This window comes from Eulemur rufifrons, chromosome 7 (assembly GCF_041146395.1).
Source record: "Eulemur rufifrons isolate Redbay chromosome 7, OSU_ERuf_1, whole genome shotgun sequence".
Classification (NCBI taxonomy): Eukaryota; Metazoa; Chordata; class Mammalia; order Primates; family Lemuridae; genus Eulemur; species Eulemur rufifrons.
The window spans coordinates 279,405,385-279,413,898 of record NC_090989.1 but is presented as its reverse complement, the minus strand read 5'-3'; the positions used below and the strand labels follow the sequence as shown (position 1 = coordinate 279,413,898).

Here is an 8,514-nt window from a genome sequence, read left to right as displayed (position 1 = left end):
AGGCAGAATGAATAGCAAGTGCACCGGCCCTGACACTTGGAAGGCCCTTCATTGGAGAGTAGAAAGCTCTTGTCCTTGAGAGGGGCAGTCTTTCATTTTTCTGTTTCTTAGAGGCAGTGTGTTCCTCTGTTGCCCAGGCTGGAGTGCAGAAGTACAGTTGTAACTCACTGCAGTCTCAAACTCCCGGGCTCAAGTGATCCTCCTGGCTCAGCCTCCCATATAGCAGGTACTACAGATCTACACCACCATGCCTGGATAATTGTTAAATTTTTTGTACAGACAAAGTCTCACCATGTTGCCCAGGCTGGTCTCAAACTCCTGGACTCAAGTGATCCTCCTGCCTAAACCTCCTAGCATGCTGGGATTACAGGCGTCAGCCACTGCGCCCAGCAAGCATGGGAGTCTTTGCCCCAACCCATCAGCATGGTGGTACAACAGTGGGGCTTCTCCAGCCTACCTTGCTTATTCCTTTCACATGGAGAGATTATGGGGCCCAGGCAAAGTGTCTACCTCTGCATTTAAGGGACCTATGTAGCAGTCCCCATCAGGAGGCTAGGAAGGGGAGGCCAGCCTAGTCTGTGCTACTGGGGGCGGTCAGCAGGTTATTTCCCTGTGCTGTGAACAGGATGGGAGGCGCTGCTGGCAAAGCAGACTGTTCATTCATTCATCCATTTAATGCATGTCAATCAAGCCAGGCACTGTGTAGACCCCAGAGCTAAAGCAGTGAACAAAATGGACAAGGCCTTTACCCACATGTGGCTTGCATTCTAGTGGAAAAAGGGGGACAATATGCAGATAAGCCAATATCTATGACCTGTTCATGGCAATGAGTGCTCTAGGGAGCAAAAAAGCAGGGTTGGGGTAGGGGTGGTGTTGCTACTATGCAGAGGATGATCAGAGAACTCTCTGGTGAGGTAAAATTTGAGGCCGGGCACAGTGGCTAACACCTATAATACCAGCATTTTGGGAGGCCTAGGTGGGAGGATCACTTGAGCCCAGGAGTTCGAGGTTGCATGCAGCAAGCTATGATCACATCATTACACTCCAGCTTGGGCAACAGAGTGAGACCCTGTTTCTAAAAAATAAAAAAATTTAAAAAATGAGCAGAGACCTCAAGGAAATTAGGAAATGACACATGTGGACATCTGGGGGAGGAATTCCCCAGGCAGGAAGAGGGGAAAGAGTGGGCCCTATCCCTAGAAGCACCAGGGAGTGGGTTAGGAGCCTGGCCTGGACCTTAGACAAGCTGCATGATCCAGGCTCCTCCATGTCTCTGAACCTCAGTTATCTGGACAATAGGGATAATGACAGATTGGAATGCCCATGTAAGGCGTGGCCCAGGCCTGGTGCTCAGGAGGCCCTTATTAAACCGCAGCTGCATGGACACCGATGATGACAGCTCTCCAGACAGCTGGAGTATCAGCTCCACACACTCACACATCCTGAGCAGCTGCTCCTGGCCAACCTGTTATTATGCTCTGAGGACTGGAGAGGGCAGAGATGGGAGTCTGGATAAGGAGCACCATTCATTTGGGGAGGGGGTGGAGTTTACAGACATCTGCCTACAGGGTGCTGTGGCTGGGCTTTTATTTTTAATCTTTTTTTCTCTCTAATTACAATGGCAAAACTTACTGTAAAACCAGACTCTATACAAGTATTTGGAAGCCTCTGGTCATCCTCCCACCCAAAGATAACCACTGCAGTTTAGGGTTTATTCTCTGGCATTTTTTTTTTTTTTTTTGAGACAGGGTCTCACTCTGTGATGGGGCTAGAGTGTAGTGGTGAGATCATAGCTCACTGCAACCTCAAACACCTGGGCTCAAGCAATCCTCCTTACTCAGCCTCCTGGGACTACAGGGGCGCGCCACCATGCCCAGCTAATTTTTAAATTTTTTGTAGAGTCAGGGTCCCACCATGTTGCCTAGGTTGTTCTGGAACTCCTGGCCTCAAGCAATCTGCCCACCTTGGCCTCCCAAAGTGCTAGGATTACAGGTGTGAGCCCCCTTGCCTGGCCTATTATTTGACTCTCCCCCCACATATATATTTATTTTGTTCCATTTTGTTTTTATAGAAATGGGATCAAACTAAATATCCCATACTACTGTATCACTGATGCCTGGGCAACACATTGAGTAGGTCAGAAATGCAGAATCTCAGGGTCCACCCAAGACCTGCTGGATCACAACCAGCATTTGACAAGAACTGAGAACTCCAGGCCATTTCTGTGCACATCAAAGTTGGAGAAGCTCTGATATATACCTTTTTTCAACTTGCTTTTTTAGTAACAGTATGTTTGAGATGTCTTTCAGTGTAAAAGAGCACTCGCATTCCTTGTTCATGACCGCAGAGTTTTCCACTATTGAGTAGTGCCCTGCTTTTGTTCCCTGATCTGCTAAAAATGGCTGCGTTGGACTTGAATGAATAGAATGCCACCAGAGGGTGTGGAGAACAGACAATGTTGTGGACAGAGGAACCAGCAAAGCAAAGGTATGGAGTCAGGGAGGAAATGAACCTGAAATCTACCCTGGCCTCAGTTTCCCCACTGGGCTTGGCAGGGGCTGAAGGAGAGCCGCTGCAGATGGTTCTCCCCAGGCTTGGAGAAGCTGGGTGCCCTGAGGGCCAATGAATTAAATGGGAGTCTTAAAAATGGCTTTGACCCTCCACTATGAGTATGAGACAGGGAGAATTCTCTCTTGAGCTCCCAAAGTTTGACCACCAATTGTGCTGGGAAGATTACAAAAACAGGCGCATGCACTGGATATTTCATCCCAGCCTGATTACCGTGCTGAGGATTCACTGTCACTATATCCCAACCCTCAGAACGGAGTTTTATTAGCCCCTTTTGACAGATGAGGAAATTGAGGCACAGGGAAGTTAATGAGAACATGTCCAAGGTCACAAAGCCAAGACGTGATGACGTCAAGATGTGAATGGAGGTCAGTTTGTCTAAGAGCTTCCACATTTATGTCCTACACTATGCTGGCTCTTGGAGTCTGTGCATCTGTGCATATAGCTGGTGCTCAGTAAATGCCAGTTGAATTAACAGTGGCTTTGTTATACAGCTCCTGGGTCAAGACATTATGTTTAGTCACTAAGTCTGCTTAGGGTCTAGCCCCTTTGGATTCATTCATTCATTCTTCTATTCCTCAACAGGTATGGATCAGTGGCCACTCTGCCAGACCTCGTGTGAGACACAGGAGAGTGAAGAGGTTAATAAGATACATCAGGGCTCGCCCTGCCGAATGCAGATTCACAGGAGAGAGGCAGACAAGTTAAGCCCACCAGGTGCACAGAGCAAGGGCACCTGGCCTAGCCTAGGGCAGGGTGGCTGGGGAGGAATCAGCTGGACCAGGCTGGGGCACACACAGTGCCCTTCTCTGTTGAGCCTAAGAAATATTGATTTATAGAAATGCCCCATATATTTTTAGAAGACAGAAATGATTTCAGGAATCTTGCAAGGCTTTGCCCTAAAGGAAAATGTAAACGTGTTAGTTTGCATATCAAAAGCTGCCTCGCCTCAGGAGGGCGTCTCAATGGTCAGTAGCAGCTGCATTCCAAGGCCACCGCTGCATTCCAAGGCAACCGCTGCAGTCCGCAATTTGGACCTATGGCTCTCACCTGTTTTGAAAGACAAAGCAGGTCTTGCCTAGAGCCACAGGATGCCAGAGCTGATCAACAAAGACAGGCCACCAGAGATGAGGGCTGATTTGAGATGAAAGCTGATCAGTAAGATATGCTGCCCAAGCCAGGCCCAGATGGAACCATGCAGTTAAAGTAAATAGCATAAGGGACAGCTCATGCTTGACTTCTGAAATCTCTGTTCTAATACACAATAACCAGAGCCACAATGTCTCCGTTTTTGCTAAAGTAAGAGCCTTATCATAAAACTTAGAAGTTTACCCTAAGAAGATTTTATAACTCGTTGTTCACCTAGATAGAGTTAGTTAAAGGATCTGTAGTAGCCTTTTAGAAGACCCCGTTACCCTTGGCAACTGAAAACCTGTACCTACCTATAAGTATCTGTGTAAAACTTCAGTCTGGGTTGCATTTCCCTGGGAAGAGGTGTGACCTTCCGGGCACCCTGCTTTATCTATCTTCATAAATCTTTACTTTATAAACTATATCTTTGGCTCGGTGTATTATTTTTATTTCTGTTTCCTACTATCTTTTCATCCTTTCATCCTGTCTGAGGGACCCGAACTTTTGCTGGGAGCGTAGCTAACTCCCTGCACTTCTCTATATGGCTGGGCGCTGGGCACCAAGATTCCCTAGGCTTTTGGGCACTGGTAGTTCAGGCTTCTGTGCCTGCATTGCCCCATCTCATGGTAAGAAGCTCTCCGCAGCCCAGAACAGGGCAGGTGCCCATACATGCTGCCTGTGCCATAGTTAAGTCTGAAGCCAGACTGGCTGGTGTTCAAATCCCACTTCTGCCACTCTCTCACCTGATGACCTTGGGCAAGTCACTTCACCTCCCTGAGCCTCAGTTTTTTCATCTGTAAAAAGGGGTAATGATGATGCCTAACTCATAGGATTGTGTGAGGATTCAGTGAAGTAATAGTCATTTAGGTAACACACTGGAACAGTGCCTGGAACTGTAAACAATGCAGGCTGTGAACAGTGTAGTATACTGTCCAAAGAAACTTCTTCAGTCTTGTGAAGGTAGCAGGAGGTGTGGCTGACCATGGTAAGGAGGAAGAGCCTGCTACCCACAGGTCGGTCCTGTCCAGCAGAGATGGCCAAACCAAGGCCCCAAGTCAGGAGGGGATCTGTCCTGGGTCTCCCTGGAAAGTAGGGGCAGCAACAAGGCCGTGCCCATCCTGCTGCTCCCCATCTCTGTCTTCTATGTCTCATACCACGTTTATTTGTAGAAAAAGGCGCAGATGGGTGACAGCCACTGGGGAGGCCACGTGATAAGCATATGGTCTTGTATTTTTCTCTGCCTCTTGTCTGACGAGGAGGTGTTGCTGAGCACCGCCTGTTTCTGGGGATTTTGAGCTGGGGTGTCGTTGTGGGGCCCACCTGATTGCCTATGCTGGTGTGGAGCACTGTGCTGGGTACCTCTCTGGGGCTTGCCTTTGTAGGGGGATGGACACAGATGTCAAGGAGAGAAGAACTGCTATGATGAACACTAACCCAAGGACGAAGGGAAGAAATTGCATCTTGGAGTAATCCATTCATTCATTAACTCACTCATTTAATCGACCTTCACCAGGCAACTTTGTGGTGTGCAGGGCTCGGAGCTGGGTCCCAAGGACAAGGGGACAACTCAGCAGCTGCTTCTGTCATCAAGGGCACATGACATTGCTGAGGACAGAAATGCAAGGTGGGGAGGTGGCAGATTACAAGATAAAGATGCCATAATCAATAGCCGGTTAGAAAGAGTTCTGGGAAAATAGCAACAACAGCCACCATAGAAACTGCATCACAGGTGCTAGGTGAAGAAACCTGCAAAACCATAATATAATGCAAGTCTTGAATAAATGGAGACATTTACTTCATTTTTTTAAGAGGCTTGCTTAGATTTGCTGATTTTTATTGATACCATTTTTCATATTTATGGGGTACATATGAGTATTTGTTACTTGCATAGAATGTGCATTTACCTCATTCTTTTGTTTTTGTTTTTGTTTTTTTAGAGATAGGGTCTCACTCTGTCATCCAGGCTGGAGTGCAGTGGTGGGATTATAGCTCATTGCAGCCTTGAACTCCAGGGCTCGAGTGATCCTCCCGCCTCAAACTCCCAAGTATCTAGGACTACAGGTGCATGACACTACACTCGGCCAATTTTTAAAGAATTTTTTGTAGAGACAGTGTCTTACCCTGTTGCCCAGAATGGTCTCCTGACCTCCAGCAATCCTCTCACCTTGGCCTCCCAAAGTGCTGGGATTATAGGTGTGAGCGACTGCGCCTGGCTTTACCTCATTCTTAAACTGAAAAATTCAGGGTAAAGATGTGAGTTCTTCTCCAATTTAAGCACACTTAGTGCAACACCAGTCAGGATGCCAGTGGGAATCTGGGGCTGGGGAAGGTTTGACAAAATTCTGTAATTTATCTGAAAAAAATATATACGTGATTAGAAATTAGCAAAAAAAATTTTAAATAATAACAATGTCAGGGACTTGTACTGTCAGGCACTAAAACATATTCCAAAGCTTTAATAACCACAGCATGTGGCATCGTCATGAGAAGGGACAGTAGATTCCTAGAGAGAACAGGTCCACACATAGATCCACAGAGTCTAAGAATTTATCTCATGATAAAAGGGCATCTCAAATCAGAGGCTAGAGAGAGGCCTCAAGGTGTTTCCACAGCCTCAGCTTTATTTGGGGTACATAGAGATGCAGCCTCTCTTCTGCCATGAAAGATAGTCTTCCCGGGCCTTTGCCTGCAATGCTTTGATTAAAAGCAGTTAGCCCTAAACAGTGCCGCCAGAGCATTCCCATCCACTCTCTTGTCTGGTCTTCAAGGAGGCAGCACAAGGTCGTACACATTAAAAAATAGTAATAATAAAGTTCACTCTCCCTGCACGATAAAGTTATCCAAACTGAACATTGCAAATTAGAAAAAAGGAGCGAAAGTGAAAAACCCCATGAGCCCACTACACACATATATTTATTCTTTCCAAAAGCAGGATTATAACGTGCATGCAATTTTGTTACCTGCCGAGCTCACTTTACATCATATTGTGAGTGTTTAAGTATTTTTTGAAAACATAACTTCTTTTTTTTTTTTTTTTTTTTTGAGACAGAGTCTCACTCTGTTGCCCAGGCTAGAGTGAGTGCCGTGGCATCAGCCTAGCTCACAGCAACCTCAAACTCCTGAGCTCAAGCGATCCTCCTGTCTCAGCCTCCCGAGTAGCTGGGACTAGAGGCATGCACCACCATGCCCGGCTAATTTTTTCTATATATATTTTTAGCTGTCCATATAATTTCTTTCTATTTTTAGTAGAGATGGGGTCTCGCTCTTGCTCAGGCTGGTCTCGAACTCCTGAGCTCAAACGATCCGCCCACCTCGGCCTCCCAGAGTGCTAGGATTACAGGCGTGAGCCACCGCGCCCGCCCGGCCTGAAAACATAATTTCTGATGGCTGTGTGCTAATCCTTAAGAGGCACACACCATGATTTATTTAGCTGTTCCTCTGAAGATGATTATTTTCCAGACAGCTAGTATAAATAATGTTTCTGCGAACAACCTGCTGGCTTTTAAAAGTCTCATTTCTGATCATTTTCTTAGGCTAGATCCCTACAAGTGGGGTTACCCCGTCAAAGGGCAGAACATGTTCGAGAGTTTTGATAGAAAATTTGCAAATTACTTTCCAGAAAGATGAACCAATGCAGGAAGCTAGTGCTTGCTGGCTTCCCTACCTTCCCCAGTATGAACATTATTTTTAGTTTTTTTTTTTTTTTACTTTGGCAATTTGCTAAGCTCGCTCTGCGCCAGGTGCCAGTGCTAAGCATTATGTAATGTCATCCTAACACCCCATGGGAGGGGGCAACCATTTTACAGACACGGAAACCGGCTGAGAGGACTCCCGTGGGCCAGGTGGCCCAGCCAGAAGAGCCCCGATTCGACCCTGGACGTCTCCAGCGCTGGCATCAAGGTGTCCGCGAGCATCGGCCTGGGTGGCAGCCTGGGCGGTCCTGCCTCGCCCTCTCTCCTTCCCCACTGCGGGTCTTGGTTCTCGCCAGAGCGAGGTTTCTAATCCGCGGATTTGCTGCTGCCACTCGCGGGCTTCCCATCCTGCCTAGAGCTCCCCGCCCTTCGGGGATAGGGCCCGCCTCCTCGGCCCGGGGCTCGCAGCCCACCTCGCAGGCTGCCTTTGCATGCGCGGGCGCCGGCGCCCCCCTGGCCCAGCTGCTGCGCCGCTCTGGCCACGCTGGGCCACTTTCGCGACTGGTCGGGACCGAGCTAGGCTCCCCAGCCGCCGCCCGCCGCAGCAGAGCCGGTGCGCAGATCGGGGCAGCGCTCGTCACACTACTGCAGTGATTGGTCGACACGCGGGTTGCGCGGGCGGAGCGCCCTTGGTCACAGCACCCGGCGGGGCGGGCCGCGCGTCCCGGTTGCCACCCGCGCGGTGCCCGCACGCCGTCGGCGCTGCGTTTACCGCAGCCTCGAGCCGCAGGAAAGGGGAAGGAGTGGCCACCGAGGAACAGGGATGGTTTGGGCTCTGGGACGGGGCATAAAGTCGTCGTCATTCAAGCGGTCCTTGGGGACAGGACAGCTTTAGGGGCAGGATGCGGGGGCAGGGCCATATTTGATAACCGAACTCAGCTCTCCTCACACACACCCCAGACAAATCTGATGACAAAAAATACTTCCAGGTGCTCGCTTCGGCAGCACATATACTAAAATTGGAACGATACAGAGAAGATTAGCATGGCCCCTGCGCAAGGATGACACGCAAATTCGTGAAGCGTTCCATATTTAAAAAAACAAACAACAAAACTTTCAGGCCGGGCATGGTGGCTCACGCCTGTAATCCTAGCACTCTGGGAGGCCGAGGCGGGAGGATCAC

At 48.7% G+C, this 8,514-nt stretch overlaps 1 non-coding gene across 1 annotated transcript; it reads left to right on the top strand.

The window, feature by feature from the left end:
* The first annotated feature begins 8,320 nt into the window (after positions 1–8,320).
* On the top strand, positions 8,321–8,427 carry LOC138388739 (U6 spliceosomal RNA). Its single transcript, XR_011234230.1, has one exon. It is a non-coding gene; the product is annotated as a U6 spliceosomal RNA (small nuclear RNA).
* The last annotated feature ends 87 nt before the right edge of the window (positions 8,428–8,514 follow it).